This window comes from Ictidomys tridecemlineatus, chromosome X, assembly GCF_052094955.1.
Source record: "Ictidomys tridecemlineatus isolate mIctTri1 chromosome X, mIctTri1.hap1, whole genome shotgun sequence".
In the NCBI taxonomy this organism is placed as follows: domain Eukaryota; kingdom Metazoa; phylum Chordata; class Mammalia; order Rodentia; family Sciuridae; genus Ictidomys; species Ictidomys tridecemlineatus.
Genome location: NC_135493.1, coordinates 24,936,944 through 24,950,799, shown reverse-complemented (window position 1 = coordinate 24,950,799; position 13,856 = coordinate 24,936,944). Strand labels below are relative to the sequence as shown.

Sequence of the window (13,856 nt, the reverse complement as noted above, 5' to 3'; positions counted from 1 at the left end):
ATAAATGATTGAACTATGAACCCTAGAAATAGGTTTGCAACACTTTATCCCAAAGAAAAAATAAGATTCATTTTATCTTAACATTTACCTGTCCAGAGAACAAACTAGTCCAGATATTCTTCAGCAGTAATTAGCAGAGGTCCAAAGTCTATACTATGAAACTGCATGAACATTTCTCTCATCAAAATACCCAGATTCCATATTGTAGAAGAAGATTAGAGAAACTCCAAAAAACTAAGAACTTACCTGTGTCTATCAAACACAAAGTGAATAATGTAAAGAAAATACTTGAATTACACCATCTCAGACTGTCAGGCTAGAAAATGATTTCCTAGATCTCTTCTCTCCATCCATCTCTAATCCTGCTATCCAATGAATGCAGGCCCATCACAAGGATCAGACTGTTAATTTCTGTAAAAACAAAGAAGTTACATTAAATTTGCATATCTTGACATAGTGTGAATAAATTTTACAGTCACAATACACTTGTTTTCTTGAGGCAATCTTAACACTGGGATGAAAAATAGGTTTCCTGTCAAGAATCACCTGTAAGCAATTTGTAGTTGCTGCTTGAAGAATTGGACTAAGAAGGATTCTAAGGCTTTGTCTCAACTGAAATAAATGCCATGATTAATAAGAAGTGTCTGCTATAGAAATAGGATGAGATGTCTCTGACTACGTTTGACATTTTGGGGAATATAGCAACTGAAAGACCAGGAACTGATGCTGAGACAGTAGAATTAGCTTTAGCAGAAGAGAAATTAAGGAGCCATAAAACATTAAGAATGAATTCAGGAAGACCTGAAACCATGGAAAACTTACCCACTCTCTACACTATTTTCCAAGGAGAGGTTGCCATAGTGACAGACAATGGAGCCTTTATCAATATCCCAGTCTGTTGGAAGCAAAGTCTGGCCCATCAAACTCACATGTCATCCTGTCAGGTGGATAAGCCCTCTGAGATAGTAGATGTCAGAGGCAAAATGTGGGTGAAACTTACTGGCTGAGAGATGAAAAATGATAGAATAAAAGTACCCCTGTACATCAAACTTGTCAACCAAGGGACTAGGGTAGACCTTGATCCCCAAAACATGTCATTGAGCAAGAAGAGGGACAAAGGTGGTCCTTCCAGGATTACACTGGGCAGAAATCACGCTTGAGGCTGTCCTGAACACTACTGGCAAGAAGTGTGGCTATAAAGGCCACTTTGAGAAAGATTATTTTTGGCAACTATGTAGGACCAAATATTCTCTGATACCTGATGAGGAAGAGAAGAAAGAAGACACAAAGTGGACGAATTTGAGAAGCCTGATCCTGGAAAGAAAAAAGGAAAAGAAAAATGAACATAGAGACAGGAAGTCCTCTGACTCTGACAGCTCAGATTCTGAGAGTGACATGGGAAAAAGAGCAAGGCTCACATCAAAAGATAGTAAGGCAGCCAGGCACAGTGGTGCACACCTCTAATACCATCAGCGTGGGAGGCTGAGGCAGGAGGATGGCAAGTTCAATGCCAGCTTCAGCTACTTGGCTAGGCCTTAAGCAACTTAGTGAGATCATGTCTAAAAATAAATAAATAAAAATTTAAAAGGGCTGGTGATGTGGCTCCGTGGTTAAGTGACAATGAGTTCAATCAGAAGTACCAATCAATCAATCAATAAATAATAACAAAAAGGTAGCAAAGAAGAAAAAAAGAGAGAGAAGCAAAAGTAATGAGAGTAGAAAAGAGAAGAGGGGATGGTTGAGAAAATAAGGAACCAAGAGCTTTGTGCCTTGAAACTCTGGCTGCTGAAAAGACTATAGTGAGAATATGGACTCCCACATCATTGACTTTCATGTGAATGCAGCAAGCAGGTTTGGGAGTTACAGGTCAATAGCAGCTTCCTGAATGAGTTTTTTTCCTTACTGTTCCTGATTGATCCATTTGCAAGTGATCCCTGAGGCCCATCCATTCATTCATGCAACTGCTTTCATTCAGCAGGAAGTCCTATTAACCTCTCTATCTGCCACTGCCACAAATGAATTTCTTTTTTGGAGTCCAGGCTAAAGACACAAGTACTGTTTTGGAGGTGGCAGTAGCTGAACAGTGATTGGGATTGGCACCTTACTGTTGGTCAGTCTTGACCAGTGATGGGTTAGTGCATGTTGCACACATGAAATCAGAGAGAGACTACCAGCAGGAGGGAGAACATGGTAAGAAATGGTGTTCACTTTTTTCCATTCCCCAGTATAGTTCTACTATGCTAGAAGTGACAGCCAGTGGCCACAGTCATAAAACGATCATTTATAGTTTGACTTATCATTCCAACAGACTACTGAACCAGACATCTGAAACCAAAAAAAAAAGAAAGAAAAAAAAGATGAGATAATATAAATACAGTTGCTAAGTAGTGATACTGGTTTAATCTAACATGAGGCAGGAGGTCTCCACATAGAAAAAATTTCCTCAGCCCCACATCGACATTTGTTTGAGAAATTATTAGGTTTCCAGATATGAAGGAAACTCTACATGCTCTTCTGCCTTCTAGCACAAATATATAACTTACTTTCAGAGTTAACTGTTCATTTTTTAGAAAAATATATTGGTAGAACTTTATGGTCATCCTGAATTGTTGAAGGACATTTTTCCCCTTGCAGTAGCGTTTTAATTAGGTAATAAAGGATTTTCATGAAAAATAAATAAATTTCCCATTACAAGTGTTTCTGTATTTTTGTTTATTTTCATGAAATTATCCATTCCTGCTGTTAACTAATTTGATATTAAAAATCCATGCAAAGAGCTTTAAAGCATGTTCAGAAGTAGCACATCTAGTTAAGGCCTTCTCGAAGAATGTTGCCTAATCAATTAATAGCTCTTGGTGGAAATTTTACTCAGTGGAAGATGGTGGCTAAAAGGATACTTAGGGCAAACCAATCATGCTCAATGTACTTGTAAAGACAGCTGTGCCTGCCTTACTGATATTTTGAATGATTCTGAGGAAATAGTTTCATATTTATGTTCTTAATATCATAGTAAGTTGCCCCAGGAGGTGACTCATTTAGAAATTGTTCAGAGATCTTGTAAGTTGTGGTATTTTTTCTATGATTATAATTTATAAATAGAACATAGCCAAGGTTATATATAATGTACTCTTTACTCGATTTGCAATTCTTGTTAAATTACTTAAATCAACAGGGATTTAAAAATTCTCTCCACAATAGGAAGAAAAGTATAAAAGAGAGAAAATGTGAAGCAAATAAGGAAAACAAATATTTGACCTTTACAAATGGAAAAAAGTAGAAAAAAGTGCAGAAAAATCATACAATAGTCTGATTTAAAATTTTTTTTGATCTGTCCAGAATGGTCTCATTTTATTAGAGGAAAAAAAAAACCCAAATAACATCATTTCTTTACACACAGTAGGCAGTCAGTTCATTTAAAACATTCCCAGAAAAACAGCACTATGTGAATGAAATACTCTCATTCTATTTAAGTTGTACTTTGAAAATTAGTTTCTCCATTCAGATATTTAAACCAAAAATAACAATTACAACCTACACTATATTGCCAGGACTTTATATGTATATGTACTAAATGATGACTTATAATAATAGAGTATTATCAAGTTCTGGCAATATAGTGTGTGTGTGTGTGTGTGTTTATCTCATATCAGACTGTGTCCTCTTTGTAGAAAAGGGATGTTTTCATCATCTTTCATCATTTCTGAGTTTCAAAAATTGTCTTATACAAAGAAGTTACTCAGAAAATACGTGTTGAATAAATGGTTGGTTATGAAAATAACTTCATTCTCCATTAAAAAGATGAAGGTTAAAGTGTCTACAATCATATATTCTTCTGCTATTATAAAAATGCAAACAGAGCATCCATCCATAAAAAACTGATTATCTATACATCAAGCAGCATAATAATAATGCTTTTTTATCTCTATCATTAAAACATATATAATTAGTTTTATGATTGCATATGTCCAATAAGCTGATTCTACTATTTTGGGAAACTTCCACGGGATGCTATCATGTCATGAAAAAGATTCATACATGTCGTTCCAGATCATTTCAATATCAAGTTAGAAATACAGCTAACGATTCCTTTGAAATTGGAAGAAATATATCAGTGCAGTGCCTATCAACTTAACTAATCAATTTTATAAATGTTTCACTTTTGATCATAAATAAACTTGAAAAATTATATAAAACTACACAAGTAAACTTGTAATCATGTTATATATCAGTAAATCAAACTGATGTTCTATCACCTATATATGATAATTAATTATTAGCCCTTAAATTCAAATTTTCATTTTAGTATTTTTCTGTATATCTGGATTTCTCTAATCATTTGTTTTGTTCACATCATAATATGGAATTTTAGTGATGCAGTTAGGTTGGTTATGGCTAATTACATATGTAGGAACAATAATTGTACAACTGTGCATCAAAATAACCAATAAGTATACATTATAACCACTTAAAAGATAGCCTTTGTCATAACTGTAACATAAAAGTGGGTGAGGGTGTGCTATGATAGAACTCCAATATAATTTATGTGAAAAATGCCACATAAAAAAACAGTAATATCTTTTAGCCTATTTGCAATTATTACTTTTAGGGAAACCCTTTTACCACTGGAAAAAAATATTTTTTAGAATTCAATGGATGATGTGGAATATACATGGTAATGTCAGTAAATGTCAGTCAGTTTTGACTGACAAAATATACATTATAAACAAAAATATTCTTTTAAAGCATGTAAATAAATTTTACATTTAAAATATTTTAATAAAAGCTGCCCAAACTGCTAATTTTCTTCTTAGAACTGAGAAAAACTGATGCAATCATAACCATGAACATTCCATGGACGTGTAATGCAGGGAAGTAATAAAATAATTTTCAGAAAGAATGCTGTATTCTTGGCTTGAGATTGAAAAATTATACATATTAGCAGGAATGGATAGTTAGAAGGGTAAATTAAATAATCTCATTTTATTACATTGTAAATTAAAAGATCTTTTTATATGTTAATATAATCTGGAAAAATGTCTGTACATACCATAAAAATGATGTGAAAACTATGAATTAATCCATATTATGTGTATACATACTTATAATTCCATTTGACTTTTATGTAACTCCTAGCTAAAAATGTAGGATTTTTTTCATATTGTCCAATTCATGCTCATTATTTCCCTGAATTTTTTTCCAAGAGGGTTGAAAATCAATGCACAATAATATCCTTTGCTTTGGATTCCTTGGCATTTATGTAGACTTTATACCACTTCTTCATAATTTAGAGATTCTTTTAATTGCATTCAAAGTTCCACAGACTGTTTATAAGAGGCCTGTGAGCAGGTAATGCCTAGTCTGATGTATTTCTATAAAACAGTGACTTTTATGATTCTGCCACATGTACACTCAGGAAAATGAGAAATTATATCCCATCTGATTCAAATGTATGATATGTCAAGATCACTGTACTGTCATGTGTAACTAATTAAAACAAATAAAAAAAATAGAAAAAAATGGCTTCTGGATAGAAACACTAGTAATTAAAGTAAACTTTGAAAGAAAAAAAACAGTGACTTAATGAATCCTTAATGAATAAACATTGATAGCCCTAAAGAGCATATAATTGTTATAATCTGCTTTAATGAAAAATAAACACTGAATTTCAAAAAAACCTACACATCATTTATATAAATGTAAAGACAATATAAATATATTAGAACTGAAGTAATTCTTTTCATTTCAAGAATTATAATTTCATTAAAATTTGGTTTGTTATTTTTTAATCAGTACCATATTTAGTTTAACAAATGTTTGAGTCATTTTCGAAATCAAATCCAATAATGAAATAATGAGGTTTACAGTTTTTTTGGTAAAAGTAGGGTTATATTAACAAAATGATCCAAAATAGCTTTAATAATTATATGCATATGTATTTTTGTTTGATTTTGTTTGTTTGTATGTGGTACTAGGGATTGAACCATTGAATCCAGGGATACTCTATCACTGAGCTACATCCTCAGCCTTTTTGATTTTTAATTTTGAAACAAGTCCTGGCTATGTTGCTGAAACTGGCCTTGAAGTGGTAATCCTCCTTCCTTGGCCTCTCAAATTGCTGAGATTATAGGGTGTGTCACTCTGTCTACATTTAATAATTATATGTTAATGAAAAAATCACTTAATTTGTGTTCCACTATTTTGCATGGTTTATGACATATCTTCCACAGTACTTATACTAAAGAAGTGCTAAACCTCAGGGTCAAAATTGTTGGATGAACAGTGTATAATGAAAAATGTAGCACATAACTTGTGTAAAGTCTTATTTATCAGCAGCAAAATCATATTTCTATATAGAATTTGATGAATTTGTAGAACAAGTTGCTAATGAAGACAAATTTGGTGGTGGAAGAAGTTTAAAACCAAATAGTCCAGTTAATTATATAAAAATATGCCTTTGTTTCTTGGCCACAAACTAGTTATTCTCCTTCAATTAACTTAAAAGTAGTCATGAAGGAAACAGACAAAAAGTATGTTGAAAGTTAACTGTAGCCTAATTTCAGAATTAATTATAAGTTGGTCGCACCGAAAGTAATATGCAGCAATTGGGGATGAAGACATTTCTAGAATTGATAAAGCATCTTTCCCTGAAGTACACATAACATTCTTCCACTCTTGTTAAAACTCTCAGAGTTTTGTAGCTGTGTTTATTTGTGCCAATTTCACTTTGAATCATAATTCTTCATAGGTAAATAGACAACTTTCAACAAGAATAAGAGCACAAATGATTTCCATGTTCTCTAAAGGCTTTAACTTTATCCATAGAGAAACTTGAAATAATTAAAAAATAATGTCTTTCAAAATGATTAAATTTATAAAACGAGTTTTAATTGGCTTGCAACTTTCTTGACTCCTCAATTAATCACTATTCAACATACCTATTGTCAGATATTCTCCCTATGATTAAGTGATCAAAAACAATGACAACCATAAAAATATGAATTGCAAAACTCCAGTGCCCTTAGTATTTTTTGCAATGCATATTTTCTTGGGCAAGTGAACATATGTGAAGTAATAAATCTATAAAAATTGTTTATGATGTGTTGCTGCAAAAATCAAATTATAAATCACAATTTATGTATGTATTGATAAATGCATACTGAGGTTTTTTTATTTGTTTTGATTTGGGTTTTGGTTTATATTTTGAAAAAAGACAAAGCTTTTTCTTGGTTAGATGTTTGCCTTTGTTTCAGAAAATTATTAACTGATAACTGAGAATGATAAATGTCCAATAATTGACAATAAAATGGAAAGTTTTCAAGTGCTTAGTAGGCAACTGACACCACCAGATAAATTATAGTTGAGGGGTACGGATTAAGATCCTGGAAGGAAGTGGATAAGTCCTATTTAGAAATTTGCTGTGCAACATGATAACAGGACTCATTTGGGTATTGAACACTTGAAATATGGCTGATCTAAATTAAGTTATATTGTCAGAGTGAAAGGCACAGTAGGTTTCAAAGGCTCAGTATGAAAAAAAGGAAGTAAAATGTCTCATGCTATTTATAATAGTCTATCTATAATAGGCTATTACAGATACTGCAAATTGTTCACTCAATAAACATTCTCCCCTTTCTCTATAATAATAAAAATATAGTTGAGCTCTTGAATACCCTGCTAAAGATTACATTTCCCAGCTTTCTTTGTAGCTATATGTTGCCATAAAGCCAAGATATGTAAGTAGAAGTGACATATACAACTCCTCCAAAAGGACATTAAATTACCTCTTCCAATCCCTGCCTCTTCATGCTATTAGGAATTTAAATTCCTAACCATCATGTGAGTTAGATAGCCATCTTCAGCTACAAGATGGGTGTTACATTTTCAGAGTGGCAGAGCAAGATGATAGAACGTGCCAGAGTACTGAAAACCATAGAATTATCATGGGCTTAGAGCATTTATGTTAGGATTGTTTTGTGAAATTAAGGTAAATTATGTCTTATCTAATCTTTATCTAATCTATTTTAAAATAGTGCATAATGTTTGGGGGATTAATGGACACTCAGTTGGCATCCAATTTACAATCATCACAAATAACACTGTAGTGGGGTTCCCATATGGATATGTATGAAGATTTGTTTTGAATATTTCCCAGGAATATTGGGGTTCATAGAATATGTATATATTAAAATTGTCTAGGAAATATCAGTCTTTTTCTCTAAAATGGCTTCATCAATTTACATTTCTTTTAGTAAGTACTTTGGGGTCATAGTAGATGTGAGAATTGATTGCAATCAACAGTAATAACCCAGTTTACATGTTGTTCTAGTCAGTTTTTTTGCTGCTGTGACTAAAAGACCCAACCAGAACAATTTTAGAGGAAGAAAAATTTACTTGGGGGCTCACAGTTTCACAGTTTTCAGTCCATGGATAGCTGGCCGAACAAAGTGAGGCTGAACAACATAGTAGAAGGGTGTAGCAGAGGTAAGTGGCTCACATGACAATCAGAAAGGAGAGAGAGAGAGAGAGAGAGAGAGAGAGAGAGAGAGAGAGAGAGAGAGAGAGAGAGAGAGACTGACTCCACTTGCCAGATACTAAAAATATACCCCCAAACCGACCCTGAATCTCCAGCCACACACTATCTGCCTTCAGTTACCACTCAGTTAATTACTATCAGGGATTAATTCACTGATTGTGTTAAGACTCTCAGAACCCAATCATTTCCCCTTTGAACCTTCTTGCATTGTCTCACATGTGAGTTTTTGGGGAACACCTCACATCCAAAACATAACAGAAGTTGAGAGTTTAAGAGGGGAAATAATATCATATAAGCTCTGTGAGTGAAAAAACGGTGTCTGGTTTTGCCCTGCATTGTCCACCCAGTGAGTAGAACATAATTATAATTCTATATAACTAAGTTTTCTTAGTTCAGAAAATATGAGTGAAGGGGCTGGGGTTGTGGCTCACTGGCAGAGCATCAGACTAGGACATAAACACCCTGGTTCAATCCTCAGCATCACATAAAAATAAATAAAAAAAATAAAGGTATAAAAAAGAAAATATGAGTGAAAATATAGACCTTACAAAATAAACTTCTAATATTTGCCAAAAAACAATGACATAATGTGGACTCAAATCACAATTTTTAGGAAAAGCCTGGTGTGATGCACCGTAAAACACATTTCGCTCAGGTATTTGCCTTGCTTGCACTTTCATTCATGTCTGTGCTCAAATGTGTCCTTTTCAGGGAAGACATTTCTGAGCATGTTATCTACAAGAACAACTCCTTCAATCATCATACTAAATTTGCTAGCTTTGTTGCATATTTATCATGTATTAAAATGGCCTAAACTTTTTGGGGTAGATTATTAGATAAATAGATGGAGAGGCAGATATATAGGTTTCATATACTTCATGACTTTTAGGATTTATATATTATATAAAACATTTATAATTTATACGTATTATGCTTAAATAATACATATGCATTCCAATTTGTAGATAAATTCCATAAAGATAAGGGTTAAGTCCTCATTTCTTAGAACATTATAATACCTAATACAGAGTAGGTGCTCAATATGGTCGCCAAATGAATGAAAAAGGCATTCGCTAATCAATCAATCACCATAAATATTTATTGAATTATGCTAGACAACAAGGAAAAACTAAGTATCAGACATACTCATGATTATAGCTTTACCAAGCAGAAAAGAAAGGTGATACATACAAAAAGCTAATAATATCAGTTCGAGGAAACTAAGAAGTGACTATATAAGCTCCTAGCTGCAAAAAAAAAAAAAAAAAAAAAAAAAAATGTAGGTTTCACTGAGAAAAATGAAACCTGAGTTAATACTTAAATAGGCAAGGTGGGGGTTTGGTTCTCTGGAAGTAATAACCTGAATGAGCAAATAAGAACTGCAAAGAAATATATTCTCAAATCTGTGTATAGTTTTCCAGTTTGCAAAACACTTTCACATGTATTTTAACATTTAATTTTCACAGTAATTTTTAAGGTTACAGAGGAAATAATATCCAGATTATTCTTTCAAGGAAACCGAGGCAACATTAGTAATAGTTAGAGTTAATGCAGAATTCACGTTTTCTAGTTCTCAATCTAGGATCATGCCCTCAATACCAGGTATCAAAGGCCAGCGCTATTACACAGCTGGGTCTTGTCTCCAAATATAATTATGAGGTGTTTCTTCTGGACATGTTTGGATAACTGTGGCTGATTGTGTTTCTATTACCTGTGTTTGTATTTGTCTAATCTCCCCATTAGATTAAACACCTCCACATGGATGAGGTTATGACCTCTATTTCCTTTGTAATTTTCACAGAACAAAGTACAACTGAGAGGTGTTGATTGGCCTGTCCCTATTGTAAAGCAATATCATAAAAAGGAAACAAAATAAATTCTAATAAAATATATTAAAAATTAAATTACTTATATATTAAGTTATGGAGTTGTATACACACAGAAACACATAGTATACATAATATCTTCAAGAGGAGAATATTGTCAACTTCCAGTCTCTGCTTATATCCTTAACAACATCCATTTATATATTATCTTTTTTTTTTAAGAAAGGGGAACTAGGTGCCTTTATTTTATTTCTATATGGTAAACTGAGTATTGAACCCAGTGCCTTACATGTGAGAGGCAAATGCTCTGTCACTGAGTACATTCCTAGTTCCTTATATATTATCTTTGTTAGAATAAAAACTATTGAGAAACTCACATTTCAGTTGTAGTTTTTATGAACTAGACTATGCTATTTTTAATTTTACTAATCATACACTAGATAATTTAACTGTTTGTCTTCATAAATAGGAAATATGTTAGAAAAGCAGGAATATAACATTTTGCTTTTATATAAAATGTTACTTAAAAGACCTCTAAACTAAACAACCTGGCCCCAATTTTCACACTTGACTTGAAAATGAAGAAATATAACCCAAGTGTTTCTATTTCATTCCACATATTGAACACTTCTCTTTATCCTTTATTTCCCCCTTTTCATCGATTAGTGCCATAAATTAGTCCTATAACTTAGATGTTGTAATAAGGGTTGGGTCATATTGTGTAATATTTTAAAATCATGAATAAAATAAAATTGAATTATGATTTAAAAGTAACATAAAATATAAACCACAAATGGCTAGAACTGTATCATTAATATTTGAGTATGAATTTGTCAACTGCTACTCTAAAATAGTTTTCAAACCTATCATTAGGAAAACAAATGGCTGTAACTATTGCTAATGAACTGGAAATTATGTTCACATTAGATTTTTTAAGATTTTTTTTTCAGGGATTTAAGTGCAAAGATTTAAGGTATTTATAACATACTCTCATCCTCAATGTATACAAGACAACTCTCATTTATTTCCCTTATTTTTTCTGATCTCTATTCACATTTCTTCTATAGGCTTGTATTTTAATATTCTTAGTATATAATTTTGAGTATGTGTATAATTTTCTAAAATACTGGCATTGTTTGGTATACGTGTTTAATATGCCTAAAAGGCAGTGTGTTATACAACTCCTTTTATATCTTATCTCTTAAACTCAACTACTGTATTAGTCAGCTTCATTATTGTTAAAAAAATACCTGACATAATTAGCTGGTAAAGAGAAAAGAATTTTTTTTTTTTTTTTTTTTTTTGGCTCACAGGTTTGGAGATTCCAGTCCAGGATCAATTAGCACCATTGTTTTGGTCCTGTGGTGAGGCAGCTCAGAATGGCCAGAGTGTGTGGTAGAGAGCAAAACCATTCTGCATGGCCAAGAAGCAATGGGAGGATAAAGAAAGGGATAGGACCCCACAATATCTTTTGAGGGCACACTCTAGTAACTTAAGGACCTCACAGTAGGTTCCTTCTAAAGGTCTGTAGAACCTCACAATAGTTAAACCCTGGGAATCAAACCTTTAACAGAAGAAACTGGGAGACATTTATCCAAACCAAAATGACTGTCCTTCCTAATGCTGTAAGATATATTTTATTATTTTGTTTTTAAACATTTATATTATACTTTTGAGATTATTTTCAATATTTTATTATTATTAATATTTATCATGCTACAAATAATAGAAATGTATTGTCAATTTTTAAATGTACAGAACATTTGAATGAATTTTAGTGTGAATGCTCATGTGCCTACAACTGAGATTGTACCCCAGCAATATTTTACTATAGTTTATCATGTATAAATTTTATATAGTTTATTATACATATATATGATTTATCACATATCACAATATTCATTTATTTCAAATTTCACACATCTATAACTATCATTCATTTTACTTTTGCATTACTTCAAAATAACCTATAGATACTAGTGCATTTTAAATATTCTTGAGTGGATATCAGGTAAAGTTCTATATTTATTAATAGTCTTTTCTATCTACAACATACATAACTGAAATGCACAAATCTTATGTTTTTGTTAAGAAAATTCATAACCCTATGTAAATTAACCACACTCAAAATATAGAACATCACCACTAATCCCAAATTTCCCCTATGCTGCTTGCACAAAATTCTCTACTCTTCACCCCCAAATTATGAAGGTTTGTATTTTTTTCAAATATGAATTAATTTTGCCTGACAAAACTTCAAGTCCATTAATTCACATAGTTTACAGTCTGGTATAAGTCTATGTTCATTTAGAACTTGTGTCTTTTTAAATTGTTTGACTCTTTAAGATTTTAATTGACACATACCCATTGTCTTGAAGATGTTGTTTTGTTTTATTATATTTTTGTTTTTGTTTTGTCGTGATGAGGATGGAACTTAGAGCTTCATGCAAGCTAGGGAAGCATTCTGTCATTGAGCTACACACTCCAGCACTGCATAATAATGTAAAAGACATTCATCGAATTGGCATTGGATGATGTGCTTTTATAGTGTCCCTGTATGTCTGCAGGATATTTATCTACTTCAACACATTTTTGGCCCTATTTTCCCAGTGGACAGCAGCCACAGTATATCCAAATGTCTCCACAGCAAACAATGATGAGTTAAATATCATGCTACATGCACCCCTAATGGACATATGTAAAATATGCCTATCACCGAGATAGTACATTACTTAAAGTACATAACTTAATAAAGAGGTCACCTTCTGATAAATATATTATTAGGCAATTTTATCATTGTGTGGACATCATAGTGTGCCTAGACAAACCTAGATGGTTTAATCAACCCAGGGTTGAGCCAGCTGCTCAACCACGTGGTGCAGTCAGGAAAAGTATAGTATATGTGGTATATAAGGCTGCTGCTGGCATAACATGGCAGTTTTACAGTGAACATTTTCCTTTTTAATGTTTTTATTGATGCATTATAATTATATGCAACATTGGGGTTCATTTGTTTATTGGAATTCATTTTCCTATTGATGAACACCTGAACATTTTCTACTTTTTGGCTATTATGAATAGATATTTTGTCAAAAATGGAGAAAGTGGTGTGTCCTTGAGGGTAGAAACAGGTACAGAGAGCATCCTAATCAATGGTAATTGCTTTCTACGGTCTAAAAATAATTGTCTAACCCCAGTTACAAAACATTCTTACATATACTTTCTAAAATTTTATGAGTTTTCTGTTTATATTTAGGTCTAGAATTCATTTTATATTATACTTTGTATTAATGATATTGTTATTTGTAATATTAATTGGCATGAAGTAGAAGTTCACTTTTTTTGTATGGGCATTCTGGGTTATTTCAGTTTCATTGACTGTAAAATTTTACTTTGACTGGATTGCTTTGCTGCCTTTGGCAAAAATCAAATGATTATGAAAGTGTCGGTTTATTTCTGAGCTTTCGATTCTATTCTATTCTAGTAATCCATTTGTC

General features: G+C 32.4%; 2 pseudogenes; both read left to right on the top strand.

The window, feature by feature from the left end:
- Positions 1–785: 785 nt before the first annotated feature.
- Positions 786–1,464, top strand: LOC144364726 (zinc finger CCHC domain-containing protein 17 pseudogene; annotated as a pseudogene).
- A 343-nt stretch (positions 1,465–1,807) lies between these two features.
- Positions 1,808–13,856, top strand: part of LOC101970216 (ATP synthase F(0) complex subunit a pseudogene) — an 81,741-nt pseudogene continuing 69,692 nt past the window's right edge.